This window comes from Lemur catta, chromosome 13, assembly GCF_020740605.2.
Source record: "Lemur catta isolate mLemCat1 chromosome 13, mLemCat1.pri, whole genome shotgun sequence".
NCBI lineage: Eukaryota > Metazoa > Chordata > Mammalia > Primates > Lemuridae > Lemur > Lemur catta.
The window spans coordinates 7,186,098-7,207,935 of NC_059140.1; the positions used below are offsets into that span (position 1 = coordinate 7,186,098).

A 21,838-nucleotide genomic window follows, 5' to 3' on the forward strand; every position below is an offset into this window, starting at 1 on the left:
TGGGCATTACTCTGTTTCAGAAGAGTGAGAATGGGGCCCCAGTCTCTTCTTTTTTTTTTTTTTTTTTTTTTTGAGACAGAGTCTCGCTTTGTTGCCCTGGCTAGAGTGAGTGCCATGGCATCCGCCTAGCTCACAGCAACCTCAAACTCCTGGGCTTAAGCAATCCTACTGCCTCAGCCTCCTGGGTAGCTGGGACTACAGGCATGTGCCACCATGCCCAGCTAATTTTTTCTATATATATTTTAGTTGGCCAGATAATTTCTTTCTATTTTTAGTAGAGACGGGGTCTTGCTCTTGCTCAGGCTGGTCTTGAACTCCTGAGCTTGAACGATCCGCCCACCTCGGCCTCCCAGAGTGCTAGGATTACAGGTGTGAGCCACCGCGCCTGGCCTTGCAGTTTCTTCTTGCTTGTAAGGTTTCAGTTGAGAAGTTTGGCATTATTCAGATAGGCTTTCCTTTATATGTTACTTGTTTCTTTCTCCTTACAGCTCAAAGAGCGGCCTCTTTAGTAGATATTTTGGGCAGTCTGATGACTGTGTGATTTGGTGTGTTCCTATTTGCAATGAATCTCCCAGGAGTCCTTTAAGCTTCTTGAACCTGTATATCTAGATTTTTAGCAATGTCTGGGAAATTTCCCTCAATTATATCTTCAAATAGCTTATCCAACCCTTTCTTATTATCTTCTTCACCCTCAGGAATGCCCATAACTCTCACGTTAGGCTTCTTCACATAATCCTACATTTCTTGCATACTCTGGTCTTTTCTCTTCTTTCTTTGCTCTATCTCTGTGACTGACTTATTTAATTTGAAAGTGTTATCTTTGATCTCTGAGAGTCTTTCTTCTGTTTGATCTACCCTGCTCTTGAGGCTTTCCACCGTGTTTTGTGGCTTCCTGAATAAATTCTTCATTTCCAAGAGTTTGGCTTTATTTTTCCTTAATATTTTGATTTCTTTAGTGAATTTTTCTTCCAAGTCCTGGATTTTTTTTTTTTTTTTTTTGTGGTTTCTTTGTGTTGGTTATCCAACACATATCATTCAGCTTTCTTACAATCAATGTTTGAAATTCTTCCTGTGACATTTTACTGTTCTGAATCTGGTTTGTTTCCATTGCTAGAGAGCTTGTGTTCCTCTTTGGGGGCATGATTTCCATTTGATTCTTTATACTATACTCCCAGAGTTCTTTCGCTGAGTCCTTCCCATCCAGATCAACGGTTACTTCTCTTCTTTCAGCTTTTGTCTGGATAGTAACATGCCTTGTGCTCTGTTCCTAGGCTGCGAAACAGCCTAGGTGTGTTGCTTCCTTTGTCACTAGGGGGAGCCACTTATGTGATGTTTTAGGATTCTTCTACCACAATTGGGCTGTTCCTGGTGGTTCCAGCCCCAGAGTATTGTTTGGCCTAAAACCGGTTTGATGAGTTAAGTCACTGAGCTGTCGACTTTTGATCTGCAGCCAAGATTCACATTGGTTGCAGAGAGAAAGTGTCTTTTTCTTGTCTCTCCCTCTCCAGAGGTGGTTTCTACCTCTTTCCATGTGAAAGATACTGACTAGGGGGAGAGGGTGGTGCCTCTGTTTGCCCAGCACCCCAGCTGCCGCAGATCCTGTGGGCAACGGTCTGCCCCACCCCAATGTCTCCAAGGTCCATGCTCTAATCTCTTGCAACTGTGGAAGCACTCAGAGTTCACACAAGGGTGGAGCTCCTAGCAAGACTCCCGGACTAAGGTTGGGAGCTGCCTGGCACCTTATCCCACTGCAGTGGCTAGGCTGTGGACCCCGAAGATGGCAACTGCCTGCCTGCAGATCGGCAGCACTGGGGGTGAGTGTTCAGGGGTTGGCAGATGCTGGAACTGGAGGCTGTGTCATCAAGATGCCCCCTTGTCTCATTTCTGTCGCCCTCCCACCATATCACGCCTGTTCAGCAGGGACTCCCATTCTTTCTAATCCACCCTGAGCAAGCCTAATAGCCCAAGCGGTTTCCAGGTTAGAGTCCCCTAGTTTTCATCTCCGTCAACCTGGAACTGCTGAGTGGTAGAGGCAGTTTAACTGTCTCCTAACTGCCTCCAGCAGTAGCCCAGACCAGTCCCTCTCCCACCAAGCACAGTCCTGACACAGATCTCAGGAGTTCAAGATGCTTTCCGCTAATGTCCCCTCTCTACAGAGCCCCACGTCTGCCATGGTGATTTTGCACCAACTTCAGACAGATCCCTGACTGAGTGGGTGTGGAGATCAGTGGAGGAGCCAGGCATCCTCTTGTGGGTCAGATCACACTGCACTGGATGGCTGGGTGGGTACGGCCATCTCACGCTCTATTTCCTATTGTATATCTCACACTGTCCAGACTTTGCAATCGTATCTCCCATTCACCTTTTTTTTTTTCTGTGCTGCATGTACCACACTGTTTCTCTGCAGATTCACAATGCTGTTCTTGGGGGGAAACAATCCACTTTTGTGTAGCCATTGGAGTTCTTCACCTCCTTCTCTGGGAGCAGAGAGCCAGGAAGTCACTACTAATCTGCTATTTTCCTTTCTCAGAAATAAGTTCTTAATGAGAAATAATAGCAAGTGATGAATTTTGAATTTAGTTTTTTCTGAGATACTTTACCAAAACTTATCTTTCTGTGCAAAATCTTCTGAGTGTGCATGTTAAGTGTTGGACAATAACAAAATGACCTCTGTGGATTTAAAATTTGGACTGGTCTTTTATTTTGAAAACTGATGTTGCAATCTTGGCGAAATTCTTTTATATCATTATATCTTCCTTTATTTTAATAGGTGCAATTTATAGTCCACTGGTTTCATTCATAGTCACCCAACTGTAGCCAAATCCTTGGTCATTTTCTCTGGAAAATGCTCAGATCATCACAGGCTTTGGATTGAAACATTTCCTCAGTGTTTCTTAATGCAATCTTGGTTTTTTATGTTCAGAGAGATGGTAGATGCACAGATGTCATCACTACCTGCATATTGAGTTTCTTGCATACTTTCATCATCAGCACCAGAAGTTCCATGTGCCCTGGACTTAAAGTAAAAGCTATAGAGTACATTGGCCAGTTCTATTTTCTGTGCTAGGTCTTGCACATGCTGGTAAATATCAAAATTTCTATACTTATGACTGAAAGCACTAATCTCTTGTATTCTTAATAATAGTTATTCTAACAAGTGAGTTGTTGTAGTTGGTTATATTTACCTTTTCTTGTGATTACTGACATTGAGGAATTTTTCTTGTATCTGTTGGCCATTTGTATGTCTTCCTTTGAGAAATGTCTCCTTAGGTCTTTTGCCCATTTTTAAATAATTGCTTTGTTGTTGTTTTTGTTCAATTTCTCATATATTTTTAATATTATCCTCTTGTGAGTTGTTTACCTTACAAATATTTTCTCACATTCCAAAGTTGTTTCATCATTCTGTTGATTGTATCTGATGTTGTGTATAAATGTTTTAGTTTGAAGTAATCCCATTTGTCTATTTTTACTTTTGTTACCTGGGATTTTGAGGTTAAATTTTAAAAAACCATTGTTCAGAACATTATCTTGAAGTTACCACCCTATATTTTCTTGTAGTAGTTTCAGAGTTTCAGGTCTTACATATAAGTCTTTACCAAACTTTGAGTTATTTTTTTATATGGTGTTGAGATGACGATTCATTTCATTGTTCTGTATGTGGATATATAGTTTTCCAAGGATAATTTATTGAAGAGACTATACTTTCCCCATAGTGTTTCCTTATCGCCTTTGTATAAAATCCGTTAGCTGTAAATGCGTGATTTGTGGGCTCACTATTCTACTCTAATATCTGTGTCTGTTTTTATGCCAGTACCATACTGTTTGAGTTACAATAACTTTGTAGTATATTTCAAAATCAAGTAGTAGGTATCTTCTAGCCCTGTTATTTTTGCTCCATTGTTTATATTATTTAGGGCCTGTGGTATCATATAAATTTAAGACTTTATTTTTTTGAAGAATGCCATTGGAATTTTGATAGGGATTGCTTTGAATGCGTAGATCATTTTGTGTAGCATAGACATTTTAACAATATTACTTCTGCCAACCCACAACCAAGGGATATCTTTCCATTTGTTTGTGTTTGTGGTTTTTTTTTTTTTTTAATTTCTTACCTCACTGTTCTTTAGTTTTCAGTGCAGAGATGTTCATCTTTTTGGTTAAAATTATTTCTCAGTTACTTTTACTCCTATTGTAGGTGGAATTGTTTTTTTGATTTCTTTTTCAGATAGATCATTTTTATTGTATATAGGTGTTTGTTGCTTTTGTATGTTGATTTTGTGTTCTATGTGTTTACTGAATTTGTCTATTCTAACAAATGTTTGGTGAGGTCTTTAAGGCTTTCTATATATAAGGTTATGTCATCCCCACACAGGGATAATTTAACTTTTTTCTTGCCCATCTGTGTGCTTTTTATTTTGTTCTCTAATTGCTCTGTCTTGGGCATCCATTGCTATATTGAATAGAAATGGCAAGAGTGAAAATTCTTCACTTGTTTAAGCTTTTAGGGGAAAAACTTAACTATTCCCCATTTGCTATTTTGTTAGCTGTGTATTTGTCATACATGGCCTTTATTGACTTCTGGTGAATTTGTTCTGTACCTAATTTATTGGGAATTTTTATTATGAAACGATGTTGAATTCTGTCAAATCCTCTTTCTGCACCTATTGAAATGTTATAGTTAGTCCTGGGTACCGTCATCCTTGTCAGAATCTGGGAGGATGCATCCATACTTAGAGGTGGCCTTGAGAGTATCACATCTCACATTCTGTGGACATGACATCCTTGTGATGTGTACTGTGAGTGTCTGACTGACTCCCCAAATAAAATTGGGGCCCAGGGATTTTTATCTTTTTTTGCTTATTGAAATATTCCAGGGATCTAGAAAAGTGACTGTGCAAACTAAGTACTTAATATATATGTGTTCAATGCAAGGACCCCAACCAGAGCCTTCACAGATATCTTCATGGGCCTGGTTCCCCTTTTCCAGCATCTAGTGGCTCCAGTCCATGGGTCAGGGACAAAAACTAGCTAGAAAGAATCTCAAACCTCCTTTACAAATGCAAAATGTTTGCTTTCTATGTGTTTTCCCAAACATACAGGGGCATGAGACATTGAGACATGGAAGCAGAGAGCTTCTTCTGTAAGGGGGTGAGAAAAATAATAAAAATGAATAACCACAGTACACCCAGAAGTGTTTCCACAGAACCAGGCACTAGAGACCTGCTTACCATGTCTTAGGCCATTTAGTCCCTATAAGAACCCTATGAAGTTCATCTTCTCCCAACCCCACTTTTCCAAGGAGTAAATTGAGGGTTGGAGAGTGGCAGTGACATCCCCAAGATGTAGGCAGTAGGTAGAAAAGTCACAACTTTACCATGGAGTGTACAGCTTTTTGCCTGGTGAAAAACTGCTCCAGAAACTGTGGTATGGTGGTAAACTCCTGGTAGGAGGCCAGGAGGTGATGAAGGGTGTGATGTTTAGACCCTGGAAGGCTGCAACCAGGGACTCTACCAGCATCTACCTTGTGTCTGGCTGGAGTGTCTGGATTATGCAGGTCTCCTCTAGTTTTAGGGTATACTCATTCTCATACTAAGGGAGATAAGAAGGGACATAGAGTTAGTGACATCATCATGAATAAGCAGATAATTGGATTCTGGTGATCAGACCAGGAACAACACTTTAGGGCCTTGTGCATGTGGAAGACATGGGTGTCCATGGTGGAAAATGTTCTAGGCTTTTGAAGTAAAATTTCATGTGAGGGTAGAGAATGATTAACCTATTTATACCTTCAAGGCATTTTCATAGTATTTTTTCAGCTGTAGAGAAAAAGCACCCACTTGTACTAACAGCCTGTTTGAAGAGTATTACCCACCCCCCTGAGTCTGAAAAAAGAATCCTTATCATAGAGATGAGAAAGCACAAGCTTTTGGAGGGCATCACATTTCACATTCAGTGGACATGACCTCCTATGGTGTTTACTAGGAGTATCAGACTGTCCATCAGCAAGCAGTCAGTCAAATGGCCACTCACCAGCACACAGATAACAATAGAGAAACTTCCACAGTGAGGGATGTGTGGAATCCTCCCTAAAGCTCTATCTGCTCTTGACATGGAGGGGAAGGGCCTGGGGAAACCTCATTTTCTTTGTATTTTATTATAGATATGATGCACAGGGCAAGACACTCTAGAAGAACTCCTTTGACTTAAAGCAACACTCTTTCTTTTACAGTAAATGGTGTCTTAAGGAACATCTACAGCAATCCCAGACCTGGCCATGGGGAAAATGGCAGGAGAATCCAGGGTGGGAGAAAGCCCATCAAAAGGCCAAGAATATAAACAGGCAACTCAGGGGAGAGAAAACCTAAATAGGTACTAAACAACTGAGAGGTAACTCACAAGTATTATTTGGAAAACCAGGAGTGAAATGAGCAATATGATTTCATTTGCCACACAGACTCCAGGTTGGCAAAAATTTAAAAGAATATAAACACCCAGGGAAGGTTGGATGCAGAGAAGCAGCTACATTCAGAGACTGCTAGTGACAATGTACCTGCCAAAGCACTTTTGAAAAGTGACATGCTGTAGGTATTAAAATTTTACACAGGCATATCCTTTCATCCAGTAATCCTTTTCCTGTCAGTCTATCTTCCAAAGAGGATTAGTATATGTTATGTGATGAATTCTGTTCCCTCTTCAAAATTCATATGTCCATATTCCATTCCCCAGTGCCTCAGGATGTGATGGCATTTGGGCATATGGCCCTTAAAATAAAGTGGTAATTAAAGTTCAGTGATTTAATTGAGGTGGGCCCTAATATGACTAGATTATTACTTTTAGGGAGAGGTGTTAAGGACACAAACAAGCACAAAACAAGACCCTGTGAACACAGAAACAGAAGACAGTCATCTATAACCAAAGAGAGAGGCCTCAGAGAAACCAGCCCAGCTAACAGCTTCATACCAAATTTCTAGCCTCCAGAATTGTGAGAAACTAAATTTGTGGTATGAAAGTCCTTCAGTGTGAGGTGCTGTGTTATGGCAGCCCTAGCAATTTGTTACAGACAATTAGGAAGGACGCAGAATGTTCTCTGCAGCCCAGCTGTCATGGAAATAAAATTTTATCATGTCAGTTTCCACCAGCATTGAAAGGTTAAACTGTGGTGGGAAAAAGTCTACCTTATGAAATATGATGACATCTGGGACACAGCTTCTGCCCTGGAGGGGGTACAGGAATGTGTTCTGTGATATGACACATAGACAAGTCCATGAATCAGCTTGACCCACGTTTTTGTGTAATTCCCTTTTGTGTGAAAACCTCCCTAGTAAGATTGTTGGATTTTAAGTCTTTGAGAAGGTCTGGCAGGGTAGTGGAGCTGTCCACTACAGGGGATCCCTGGGGCAGGCAGTTAAAGCAATAAAATAGTAGCAACATGCCAAGATCATCATGGCCTAGTGTAAAGTGAAAACAACACAAAAGCATTTTCTCTGCTATTTCTAAAAGTATGTAAACAGGGACTTTGAACATAACCAAGTAGCCACTGGGGACTAATGGAGGCCAGATTCCTTTGGGAGGAGGCTGTGGGTCACTCAGGATGGAAAGCATTAGGATACAGCCCAGAAAGTCTAATATTTGGATCTGGGTCCTGAGCCTGCCGTGGTCTTCTTCTGGCTCTGTCCGTGGAGATCCCTCTGTGCCTACTCTCACCAAAGCCCAGTGCTGGTCATGGTTGGTAGCATGGTTCACATGCTCTTTGTCCAAGGAGATAAAGTAGTCAGTCCCAGCAAACAGCTTCTCATTGATCTGCATGAAGCTCTGCAAACAGTGCCCACTAACTGTACCAAGAAGTGCCACTGACCTGCCTTGATGTCCACAAAGAGGGACATATAAATACACACACACACACACACACATACACACTTCAAATTAAAAATGAAATATTCCTGACAATTTCAGTTCTGCTTTTTGTAACTGTTCACATGCCAGAAGCTGGTGTTTATAAATATGTTCTACTACCCATACTTTATTTCCTTTGCCTTCAGAAAGAAGCTCAGCTGACATTGACTCTTTACCTAGCAAGGTGGCCCAGCCTTTATTTTTTGACAGGACTGGGCCAGTTTCAGTCTTACCTTAAAATTGGGTTGTTTCCATTGACCTCAATCACAAAAGATGCCATAAGAAAGCTCCTGTATTCTAGGAGTACTCTTCCTTATCCACATTGTGGCGTATTAGTCCAATTTCTCCTTCCTTTTCTGGGTTAAGCCCCCTTAGCCAACATCATAACTCCCCTCATGGCTTATTGACTTAGAGGCATGAGAAGTCCAAAGTAGCCAGTGGCAGTCTGAGGTTCCAGTTTAATGGAACCATTGTTGCATCTCCTGGGAGAATCATTCCTTCCTCTGTAACAAGACCCCTATGTCAGGATACCATAAAGTTGTGAGAACAGGAAGCAATAATTTTCCTGGTGATTCACTAGGGGTAAAAGTGACTGGTGCCACTCACATTTCTATTCCCTGATCCCTGGACTTGTGAATCCTGAGTATAAGAGAGACAGTACCATATATTTGATGCTGATTCAAAGCATAGACAATCTAGTGTAGAACCTTGCCCCAGCACTGCAGATATTTCTACATGCATGATGCTGTAACTGAGTCTTCAAAAGACCCCTCCACCTTTGTATCTATCAAGCCAGCTGCTTCATGATGGTGAGAAACATGGTAAGATGATAAATTCCATCAGCATGGGCCCATTGTCATACTTCCTTGGCTCTGAAGTGAGTTCCACGACCAGAAGCAATGCTGTTTGGAACAAAAATTATAAATAAGGCATTCAATTGGCCCACAGATGGCAGAATTACAGTATACAGGGAAGGCCAATCCATATTCAGGGCTAGTGTCTATTTCTGTATAAGTAATACACTGCCTTTCCATAATGAAAGGCATCCAGTGGAATCAACCTGCCAGCAGGTAGCTGGCTGATCACCCTGGGTAATGTTGCCATTGGGAACTCAGTGTTTATTTCTGCTGCTGTCAGAATGAGCATTCAGCCATGGCAGAGCCAGGCTGGCATTACTGAGTGGAGGCTTATATTGCTTAGCTCATGCATAGGTCCATCCCCATTACCATGGCCACTTTGTTCAGGAGCAAACTTGGCAATGACAGAGGTGGCTGGAGAAAAAGGTGGACTGCTATCTACAGAAAAGATCATCTTATTCACTTGATTATTATTTCTCCTCTGCAGAGTTTACCATTTTGTGACCATTCACATGGGACCAGTGGGGAAGTAGGCAAGATGGAGGACTAGAAGCAGCCACCCACACCATTTTCAAGGAGCAGATTGAAAGTTGCGCTTAAATATCCAACTATGGATGAGTCTTCTTGAAAAAAGCATTGATAATCATTGGAGAAGTGAAAGGGGACATTCTGAGTGAAGGAGAAGGTGACAGGGTGATTTACTCAGCAAGAATGGAAGGTACCTGGGGGAGGCATCCACATATGAGGAATGACAGGATGGGAGAACCTGGGGTTTCACACTGCCCCTGCAGACACTGTGGCCCAAGCTGTGAGGGCCCCTCACCACCACAGACCTCCTGACTGATCAGGGAGCTGCTTGGGGTCTGTGTAACAACACTACAGCAGAGAGCAGAATGTGGGCACAGCAGTGGCTTCTGTTCCCAGGTTGCTTCAGCTGACACCATTCTGAGTTCTCAGGTCCAGAGTGCCAGGTCTAAACAGGACTCAACTTTGCTACAGCTGCCTCCACGTTGCCCTAGGTGGGCTGTGGAGGGAGCAAGGAAAGCAGATGTTCTTGTGCACCCATGAGAGGGAACTAAGCATCCCTCCTCCCATGGGAAATTTAAGAACAGGAGACACAGATGCCACCTGAGAAGCCCTGTGGCTGTTGCCTCCATGGGACCTAGGCAAGGGGTGAACCCCAGCTGTCTGGTGGCCCAGCCCCATGGTCCCACCCCAGTGACCCCCATACAGCCACCCAGCTCTAAGGCTCTGCCAGAACAGTACCCATATTGCTGTCTAATCTGACCCTGTGGCTCCATCCCCAAGCTCTAGCACTTCTGCCAGGCACTAAGACCCTGGCTCCGAGGCTTCCCTGCAGTTTCCAGGCCCCAGGTCTCTGCCCCTGAGGCTCCCACAGGCTACTTGGCAGGAACCATGTTTGTCGTCCCGTGCTCTGCCAGTGACCCACTAGCCATCAGCCACCATCACAGGGGAGGGGATGGATGTATACCTACATGATGAGTGTGATGTGCACTGTCTGGGGAATGCACATGCTTGAAGCTCAGACTCGAGGGGGGGAGGGCATGGGCAATATATATAACCTGAACTTTTGTACCCCCATAACAAGCTGAAATTAAAAAAATAAAATAATAAAAATAAAAAAATAAAATAAAATACTCAGCATAGCACATACCAAAACCAGCAGTATAAGTATAAATAAAAATTGTTATTAAAAAAATATATGGATGGCAAATAAGATGAATGGGATTGAAGAAAAAGTTGAAAACCAACACATGGGACCAAGGAATTGGTATATAATTGCACATTTGGCCATTTCTTCTTCCATGCAAAGTGAACGACTAAGTGCATTTTTGGAAGCTCTGCCCATCAGGAAAATTGGACTTCACCACTGTGCTTCAGGGTTACCAGAGAGGAGCTGTAGTTCTGAGCTGTCCACTTCTAGGTGGTGTCTGTATATTATGCAGAGCCATATCTAAACAAGGCCTGAGTCTTCTCTTCTTGTGTCAACTATTCATAGAGAACTCCCCATGAGACCATAGGTCCAGGTTGGGAGATAGAAGACAGTGTAGCAGGAGTAGGGACCATGGGCATTTGTGTCGCTTATTTATATAACTTACTTGTGCCTTCAGGGAGTGCTCAGTCCCAATCAAGTGGGCAATCACTTCACTGCAAGAATGGAGTGCTGTTGTGTACACATAACTATATGGCTTGGTGAGTTAGATGACACCTAGTTCATAATGAATAGCTCAAGTCACATAGTAACTTGGTGATACATATTTAAGTATTTGGTCTCCACTAGGCCAGGTAGTAGGCCAAAATTTGTTTCTCAAAAGGGGAGTCATTGTTCTCAGAAAATGGTAGGGATTTTTTTCAAAATCCTAAGGTCCTGCACTGTGATTCACCTACAAGGGCCTTCCAAATCCCCGTAATAGTATCCTTATCTGCCACTGGTACTTAAAGCACCATTGGATCTACTGGATCATATGGCCTGATTGGCAAAGCAGCTTGCATGGCAATGTGAAGTTATTACAGAGCCCTCTCTTGTTCTTTGGCCTACTGAAACCAAGCAGCTTTTTGGGTCACTAGGTAAATGGGCCAGAATAACACATTCAAACGAGAAATATGTTGATTCTAAGTTTAGAGAATTCCACTAGGCATTGTACCTCTTTGCTAGTTGCAGAAGACAGATGCAACAACTTGTTCTTCACCTTAGAAGGGCTGTCTTGACATATTCCACACCCTGGATCTGTGGAAGTCATTGATGTAGAAAGTCATGAATTCTTGTTGGGAATTATTTTTCTTTCTCTGACATGTGAATGCCTTACTAATAAGTCTAGAGTATTAATAGTTCCTAATTCTTGCTCACTAGGTCCAATCAGCAGAATGTCACCAATGTCATGGACCACTGGAATATCTTGTGGAAGAGAAAGTCAATCAAGATCCATGTAAACTAAATCATAGCCTAGGCCTAGAGTTGATATAATCCTAGGGTAAGACAGTGAGGGTGTATGGGTGACCTTGCCAGCTAGAAGCAAGCTGCTTCTGGTGGGCCTTAGGAACAAGTATGAAGAAAAACATTGGCAATCAATAGCTGAATGCCACATACCAGGGGACATGTTTATTTACTCAAGCAATGAAACCCTATCTGGTAAGGCAGCTGCAATTGGAGTCACCACCTGGTTAAGCTTGTTGTAATTCCACTGCCTTTTCCCAGATCTGTCAGTCATCTGCATAGTCCAAATAGGCAAATTACATATAGATGTGGTGGGAATCCCAACCCTGCATCCTTCAAGTCATTGATGGTGACACTAGTTTCTCAAATCCCTCCAAGGATGTGGTATTTCTTGTGTTTTACTGTGTTCCTACGTATGGACAGTTCTTATGGCTTCCACTTGGCCTTTCCCATGATAATAGCTCTCAATTCATAGGTCAAGGAATCAAATAAGGAAAGAGGAGTGGAAGGAAGGAAGGAAAGTAGGAAGGAAGTGAGGGAAAAATCTTTCTGACAAATGAGTTTTATATAATAAATGTAGCTGGATATGGATAATGTAGAACAGAAAATCACCTCTAGAATACCACAGTAATAATTACTGAAGGCAAGATTCACTGACGAATGAAAAAATCTGTGTGCAACTTAAAGAAAAAACACTATATTTGCATAGCCTTAAAATATGTCCCCTCAAATGTTCATAACACCTTCTTTTGTCTTAATTCCTTTAAAAACCCTATTATTATTTAAAGCAAAATTTATAGCACTGTAGTGTGAGATTTATAATGTCTGGATATAAAGTTTATAACAATAGCACAGAGGATGGAAGGAGGTAAGTGGAACTGTTTTGTAACAAACATGTTATATTTTACTTTATTAAAGTAGTACAGTATTTAAGTATAATAGATTGTGATATGTTAAACATGCATACTATAATCCCTGGAGCCACCACTAAAAAATGCAAAGAGATGATATTTAAATCCTAATAAAGAAAATAAACTAAATATACAATGTATTTGTTCAAGAATGTTCATAGACACTTTAGTTGTAATAGTCCCAAAAGAGGAAATAACTCCAAAGTCCATCGATAGAAAACTGGGCAAACACATTGTAGAGCATCCATACAGCAGAATACTATGCAGCAATATAAAGGAACTACTGAATGACACACCCTGTATGAATTTCATAAACATTGTACTGACTGAAACAGCTAGACAGCAAACAATACATATTGTATAATTTCAGGCAAAATAAATCTATGATGAAAAAATAACAGCAGCAAGTTGTTTCAGGGGGAAGAAAAAATTGCCTTTAAAGGCAAGAGGTGAAGTTCATATGGGTGTATTTATTTGTTGAAAATGTACGGTTAAGATCTGTGCCTTTCAATAGATTTACATATGACTTCATGACAAAAAAAAAAAACAAAAAACACCAGAATTTAAAAAATAAAAGGAGGTGGAGGATGGGTTAAATGTAGATTAAACAAAAATGTCACCTGAGTAGTAGTTGTTGAGGCTGGGGGACAAATCTAATACACTATTTTTCTTATTGTGTATATGTTTAAAATTTCCTTTACTAAAACACTCGTATAAAGAGGCAAAGTTGATGTACAATGTGAGATGTTAAGATGGTAGTTTCATTGGGGGGAGGAAAGGAGAAAGTGATCGCAAAGGGCATGAGCAAAGCTCATTCTATTTCTAGTTTACAGAAGTGCGTTTGCTATACTTCATATAGCTCTACGTGAATGCTTTGGCCATGTATTTCTGTATGCATGCTGTGCATCAACAGATCTAAATATTACATATTCACACAAAAAAATCCTAACTCATTATTTCAGAAAGTCAACAGTCCTTGGTTTGGTTTTGAATTGGGACATGCTAACTCATGACATTATCAGATGGGTTTTAATGTTCAGAGGTATTTATTCATGTCCTGACCTAACTCTTGAGTGACCTCCTAGGTCTTTTAATTTTTACTTGTTTAGAAAGTGGTATGGTTTTGATATTTTGGGATGTAACTTTTTTTCCAGCAAAGGCCTCCCTCTGCTATTTTTATAGGAATATTCACTTCCCCACCACAAAGTATTATTAAAGGTTCCCCTTGTGTAGTTTTAATTGAATGACTTCTTTTATACACTTTGGTATATTTCTGAATTTTCTGTAGTTATCTGTTCTCCTATTTTTGCACCAACAACACATTGTTTTATTTATAGAATATTTTAATGTGATTTCAATTTCTCATAGAAGTGGAAACTTTCATTGTGTTTCTTTGCCAGAAATTTTTGCTACACTTATGAACTCTGTTCTTCCATATGCACTCTGCAAAATTATTGCTAGCTTAAAAATACAGTGTTGAAGTTAGCTTAAGGATAAATGACTTCTTTATGTTATTGAGAAGTGATTTTCCATTTAAGTCTTCATTTGTGTATTTCAGGAATGCTTTATTACTTTTGCTCATATAAGCTTTGCACACTTCCTATTAAATATGTTCCTAGGTGATTTTGTTTTAATTTTTTAAAAATTTGCTTTATATTAGGGGGGTACCCTGTGCCCGCCACCCCGACCCTCCCAAGGCCGGCTGGGACCCATGCCACCAGCACCAGCAGCGCGGCGGTGCCTACTCTGGACTCTCCTGCAGGGTTTGCCCGCTCGCTAGGGAGGCCGAGCCTCAGAGCTCACTCTTGCTCTTCTCCCCACCATCTTGTGAGCGTCCTCCCTCTGGTTATGAGAGAACTTTTACGCCCTTTCCAGAGAGGCAGACGATGGGAAGGAAAAAAAGAAGGCCAAGGAAGAAAGGGCTCGGAGGAGGGGTCCAGAGCGACCAGGCCTGTGGTGCGGGGCGAGTGCGCGCTGGACACGGAGCCCTGAGGCGTCGCGGGCTTCAGGAGCAGCGGGAGGCTGCCGGACTGTCCTCTGTGCCGCAGGCCCGTGGGACCTGGAGAGTTTGTGCAACTGTGGGAACACCAAGTGCTGGTCGCACTGAACCTGCGGAGCCGCCTCCTGGTGCGCCCTCCGCACATTCCCTGCCTTCCCACCCCTCGCTCCCAGCCCCGGGCCTCAGCGGCGGCCTGCACCTCGCTCCCAGAGGCAATCCCGGAGCCCACGAGCGCCCAGCAGAAGGTACAGCCAGGTTTGCAAATCGGGTTAGGCGGGGCCGCCGCCACCGCCAGTAAAACCCGGAGAGGAGACAGACCAGCAGATGATTTAAGAAAAGCAGCCGGACTGGATTTGTTTGCGCAGGACCGGCGCTGCGCACGGGCACCGCCGAGGGGAGCGTGCAGCCAAAATCTCCGCGCCCCCACCTCTCTACCGCCGCGGCTAAGGCCGGCGAATTGCAGCGCAGCCCCAGCGCTCAGTGCCCGAGCGCCGGTGTCGCAGCTCGGTTCTTGGATCAGCGGGGCATGGGGCTCCTGGCTATGTGTCCCTGAGGGCCGAGCCTGCACCAAGGGGAGAGGAGACAGGAGCAGCCGCAGGGGCGAACGGCCTGTGCGCCCCACGGAGCTTGCCTGCGTGCTTGCCAGCGCGTCCCCTCTCCGCCCAGCTCCCCGCTTCTGCTTGGCTTCCTGGCTTACTTTTGCTCCTCGGGACTAAATTTGGAAATTGAACAGAAAATTGAATTGGCCGGAAACAGAGACCCGGCCCCTGCCAGACCCATGTTCCTGCAGAGAGGGCACTTGGTCACCCCCACGGGCTCTATCAGGCTGCAGGCCAGCCCTTCAAGTTAACTATCCCGGCATCCCCGGACCGAATAAAGAGGAATTCCAGTTGCTGCAGGCTCACTGTCACAGCCTTAAATTGGAATATGAGAAGCTGGCAAGCGAAAAGACGGAAATGCAGAGGCACTATGTAATGCGTTATGAAATGTCTGAAATGCACAATCGGACTGAAATCTGCAAGAGATGGAGTACGATTTGTGCACAAAATCATCCCATTTATGTTTCAGGAGCATCAACAACAGGTGGCCCAGGCTGTTGAGCATGCGAAACAGGTGACCGTGGCAGAGTTGAATGCCATCATAGGGCAGCAGCAGTTGCAAGCTCAGCATCTTTCTCATGGTCAGGAACCCCCCAGTACCCCTAATACTCCCCTCTTCGGGGACTTCAGTCTCCTGGAATCCTGCCCAGGGGAGGGATGGACAGCGCAGGCCTTCTTCTGCCGTCTAGTGGTCTGAGTGGGCAGTCTCAGTTGGCAGTGAAAGATGCCAGGAAGCACCACCATGCAGAGCACCACAGAGACAGAGAGCTGGGCACAATTAATTCCCTGCTGGTCCCAGACAGTCTAAAAGGAACAGATAAATACAGAGAGGGGCCTGAATTTTCCAACCACATCAAGAAAAAAGAAAAGAAGGATACATGATAATGACTCCAGCCTTCACCAGTGATGGTGACAAAAGCAATAACAACTTAGCTGTGGGTGTGTCCATTGAGGACAAAAATTGCCTTCCAAAGAAAGATGCTTCTAGCAGCCCAGCCTCCATGACCTCTGTGGGAAGTTCTGCTTCTTTGAAATTCGAAGAAATGGGCTTATATGAAAGCCAAGCGTGATGGCTCGTGCCTGTAAACCTAGCACTCTTGGAGGCCAAGGCTGGACGATTGCTTGAGATCAGGAGTTCTAGACCAGCCTGAGCAAGAGTGAGACCCTGTCTCTACTAAAAATAGAAAAAAAAATTAGCCAGGCAACCAATAATAGAAACAAAAAGGGCATGGTGGTTCACACCTGTAGTGCCAGCTACTCTGGAGGCTGAGGCAGGAGGATCGCCTGAGCCCAAGAATTTGAGGTTGTTTTGAGCTGATGCCACAGCACTCACTCTAGCCCAGGCAACAAAGCGAGACTCTGTCGAAAAAAAAAAAAAGGAAGAAAAAGAAATGAGTTTATATGAAAAAGCCAGCATGCCTGTTCTGAAATACAGCACATGACAAGGCCGGGCACCAGCTTCACTCCAGGACTGGGGCCAGACCTCAACAAGCCTCTAGCCATGGAATACCTCATTATCTGGTAGGCCGCTGGTTTCAGCGTACGCCTGGCAGTGCCAAGCTTTGTACCCTGCTCTCTTTGAGATGGTCCCCCATGCTGGTAAGAATGGAAAGGTGACCAGCCCAGCACCGCTTACACAGTCTGCACAACACGTGTCACCAGACGAGCCCAGTGGATGCAGTGGTGGCCTAAGTTTGCTCCCCAATGGTGGGGTTTGATCCTCCCATTCATATGAGAGTACCTATCATCCCTCCAAACCTAGCAGGAATCCCTGGGTGAGGGGAAATCTGCATACTCTTTCCATGTTACTACAAGAGAGTCAGATGCAGCCTGTTCCCTTTTCCCCCATGCCTTATTGGACCCAGAATCCCCCAGCACACTCACCAGATCAACACACTCAACCATGGGGAGATGATGTGCATGATGACCATCAGCAACCTCATGAGACACATGTATGCAAGTAGGAAGGGCTGCATCAAGGTCTGGGACATGAGCCACCCTGGCAATAAGAGTCCTGTCTCTCAGCTCAACTGTCTGAATAGAGATAATTGTATCCATTCTTGTAAATTGCTTCCTGATGGCTGCACTCTGATAGTGGGAGGCAAAGCCAGCAGTTTGTCCACTTGGGATCTGGCAGCTCAGACCTCACATGTCAAGGCAGAGCTGACATCCTCAGCCACTGCCTGCTATGCTCTGTCCATTAACCCTGATCCCAAGATCCGCTTCTTGCCCTGCAATGGCAATGTCAGCATCATGGATCTGCACAACCAGATGCTAATGAGACAATTCCAGGGCCATACAGATGGAACCAGCTGTATTGACATTTGTAATGATGGCACCCAGCTCTGGAGGAGGGTTTGGACAACACAGTCAGACATCCTGGGACCTGAGTGAGAGATAACAGCTGCAGCAGAACAACTCTGCCTCACCTCCCAGAACTTCTCCCTGGGATGTTGCCCCGTGGGGGAGTGGCTGGCCATGGGCATGGAGAGACTCCAGCAAAGGAGCCCAAAGAGTACCAGCTGCACCTCTGTGAGAGCTGCGTGCTGTCCCTGAAGGTTGCTTATTGTGGCAAGTGGTTTGTGAGTACTGGAAAAGACAATCTCCTCAATGCTTGGGGGACCCTCTGTGGAGTCAGTGTGTTACAGTTCAAAGAGTCCTCATCAGTACTTAGCTGTGACATCTCTGTGAATGATAAGTACATAGCCACTGGCTCAGGGGGCAAGAAGTCTACAGTCTGTGAAGTCATCTACAGAAAATCTGTGGTTTAACATTCATAGTTGAATTGAGTCAAAATGTTTTGAATTTGTAGAAATATAAAAGTTGTTACTTTAAAAGAAAGAAATCGTATACAAGCAAACCTGTTTCCAAACCTTGACACAAAACTACTTTGAATCTACAAAGAAATTGTGGTGAGTTGATCAACAGAAGGCCACCCATGTACCTAGACCAATGGAGCACCAAGGTCAAGTGAACAGAGGCTTCTAGGATTGAGGAATAGAATGTGCTGACCTGCGTTAGATCCTGTTCTTTTCTTTCTGGAAGATCCGTTAATCATGTCTTGCCCAGGTGTGAGATTACATTTCTTTTCCTTGCAGTTCACTTTATGTTCTGTCCTTTGTGGAGCAGTGGTGTCTTTAATGAACTTGTTTCTTAGTTTTACATCTTGTGAACTCTTTGTTTTTGGCATCTTTGTTGAAGGTGAAACATTTGTATAAATTGTAAATACATTTCCTTTATTATAGCAAATACTTTAGTACCAATAAAAAAGACTACTTAGTTTTGGTATGAACATCATATCGTTTTATTTTACAGAACTTTTTTGTATAAGGGGTTTTCTACCAATTCCTTTGTGTTTCCAGGTATATCATCATATCATCCACATACTGAGTCTTACAAATTTGTTTCCATTTACTTTACCACCTTCAATTGCCCTTGATAAGGTTCAACTCAAGTTTAATGAATACTAGAGGCAATAATGTGCTTTTTAATATTGTTGCTTAAAACAGTAGGTAGTAATCACCCTCATGTTTTCCATGAGTACAAAAAAGACTGTTTTATCAAATGTGAAAAGATCTATCAATTCCTAATTTTGATGCTCTTAAATTAACAGTAATGCATGCCAAATTCTGCTAAATAGACATTTTGCATCAATGAACATAATCATGTGGCTGTTGTATTTATGTCTATGAAAATGATGAATCTTATCAGTGGATTTCCTCATATGGAATTGCTCTAGAATTCCAGCCATAAAATGTATTATGTGATCAGATATTGCTTTTAATCAATTGGGATTTGTTTGCAAGTATTTTATCTTACATGTTTCTATGTGTAGGCATAGATTAGATTTTTCTGTAGTGTTGTATTTTGTACAATATTTGGAAGATTTTGGTATCATTGTTGGATTTCTATTATTTATTTGGAATTTTTACTTCCAGTGTAATATTCTTGAATTGAGTTGGAAAAATTGATTTATGTGCTATCTAAAATGACTGAAGAATCCCCCTGTCAAACCACTTGATCCTTAAAATGCCTCTTTCATTAACTTTTCTGCTTCTGTTGCTAGTATTCTGCTTAGACTTTCAATCAAAACAGGGGTCCATATTGGTAAAGAATATTTTCCTAGAAAGTTTCCACATCATCTTGTTTTCCAAATGAATGTACATTGAGTTCTGCTAATTATTCTTCAATGATTTTTAGTATAAAATTATGATATCATGTTCAGTTTTCTACATCTAACCCATCTATTCACCCTTATTAGTTTCTTCATGTTGCCTCCTTTTTCTTCCCATAACTCAACGGGGAATTTCAGGAAGCCAAGAATTAACAAAATGTTAGATTTTGGGTAAAAGACCTTCTCAGGGAAGCACATAGTTCATTGTACAGCACATGCTTCACTGCCATTCCCTTATGTGTCAGCCTCAGCACTCCCTGTTCTCTTTCACATGAGACCCTGTCCGCCTCCAAGGATGATGAAAAAAGAAGAGCCTCTACCAAACACTCCAGTGGTGCCCTTGGGGATGCTTATTAGAAACTTTCAATTATTGGGGAGATTTATGACAAAGATAGGATTTTCCTGATATAGTCTCAACTTGATTAGTGTGCACTGTCATTGCCACTGTAGATGAAAGTATAATTGCAGTTCTATGGGGAGGTGAGGTCACAGAATGGCAAGAGTTTATCTCAGGGCTTTCCTGCTTCCCTTCCACACATAATACTTACTGCTGTTATGTCTGTCTCACTGAGACCATCACTTTTTAAAGCAAACAGTAAGTGTTTGTGAGTGTGAATACTTTCTGTGTTGAGAATAATGGACTTCAGTAGCCATGAAGTAACACCACTCTGTTGTTTCTCTGTAGGACCCTGTGAATCTGAATATCCATATCAGTCTGGTAAAGAGGCAGAATGGCCTTCCAGGATTTGGCAATAGGGATTATCTCCTTATTGTAGACTATAGTTGGAATCATGCAGAATTTTTCTCTTATTTATCATTATATCTACCCTTACTTCACTGGATATAGGTTCAGGTCCACCGATCAGATTGTCAACTTCCTGACATTACCCAATGCCTTGGTCTTTCTCTCTATTATAGTCCCTCAGACAAAGGCACCATTAGAGATGAAACATTTCTGGAATGATTTTGGATGTAAACTTATGTTTTATTTTCACAGAGTAACCAGAAGTATGTCCTTTGACACTTTCTGCCTTTTGGAAATTTCCTGGGCCATCACGATCTGCCCCTGGAAATTCCATCAGGCAGAGCTTAAACTGAAAGCTAACAAGTACATTGGCCAATTGAATAGTGTGGGCTGGTTCTTGCAAATTATGTTAAATATATATTTTCTTATATATGATATGGTTTTGAAAAATGGAGCAGTAAAGACATCACAAAGCAAAAGGTTCTATTATGCACTTTGTAATAAAGTAAAGTCCTCATTCCTTGTAAGTTTTTAGCCTTTCATAGTATTTTGGGCTTTGGACTTAGGAGCTGGGCCAGTGTCTCTGTAGTTATCATCCTATACAGACACCAGCAGTGACTACAACACATTTACAGGATCAACATCTTTCTCAGATGCTCTCCTGAGGCCAGAAACACCCCAGGAATCCTTATCCTGTCAAGCGCCTTTGTAACTTTTCCCACCCTCTCCTCCTCACTATTCATGTGGTGCCCTTTAATGATCCCAGGTAGTGGCTGGTGAACATCACTCCGCTAATTAATTTGTGTTTCCCAAGTGTCATCCTTTCTGTTCTTATGAATCAAGTCAACCATGTATCCAGACTCTGCTGTGCCTGCTTCAAATTGAAGGCTTAATGACATTATCTCATAATAGAGAAGTAAAAGTTATTTTTACTTTCACAATGTGGAGTAATTTATTTATTTTTTCAGCAACTTTTTGAGATACAATACAAATATTATAAAATTGTACCTTTTGGAGCATATTATTCATTGTTTTAGTATATTTACAGAGTTGTGAAAACATCCACATCATCTAATTTTAAAACATTTTTTGTCATGCAAAAAACTCACACTTGGTAGCAGTCACTTTTTTATTCAGCTATAAAAATGTAGAAAATTCTTCCATTTGTGACAGCATGGATGGAATTGAAAGACATCATGCTGAGAGACATAATCAAGACACAGAAAGAGAATTAATATTATAATCTCACTTAAATGTGAAATATATATCTGCCCCCTCTCCAGCCTTAGGCAACATTAATCTACTTTCTCTAGATATGTCTATTCAGGATATTCCATGTATATAGAAGCACATAGTGTGTGCTTTTATGTGACTGGCTTAGTCTAAACTTTTCACTTAGTCTAATCTTTTCAAGATTTATCTGTTTGGTAGCATGTATCAGTGCTTCACTCTTTTTCAACAAGGAATAATATTCCATTGTATGCGTTTGTATTTCATAAATCTGTGTATAGACATAGGGTAGGTAGTTTCTTATTTTCGTCTATTGGGAATAATGCTATTGTGAACTTTCGTGCACAGTTTTTTTCTGCACATTATGTTTTATAGCTTATCTGAGCTCTGAGTCAAATCATACGTTTTCATTACACTGGGGAGTGAGATTTTTCAGGAAGCTGTTTGTACCAAATATTGACTTTCCTCTAGTGA

The 21,838-nt window shown here is 42.2% G+C and overlaps 1 pseudogene; it reads left to right on the top strand.

The window, feature by feature from the left end:
* The first annotated feature begins 1,777 nt into the window (after positions 1–1,777).
* Positions 1,778–18,007, top strand: LOC123649022 (annotated as a pseudogene).
* The last annotated feature ends 3,831 nt before the right edge of the window (positions 18,008–21,838 follow it).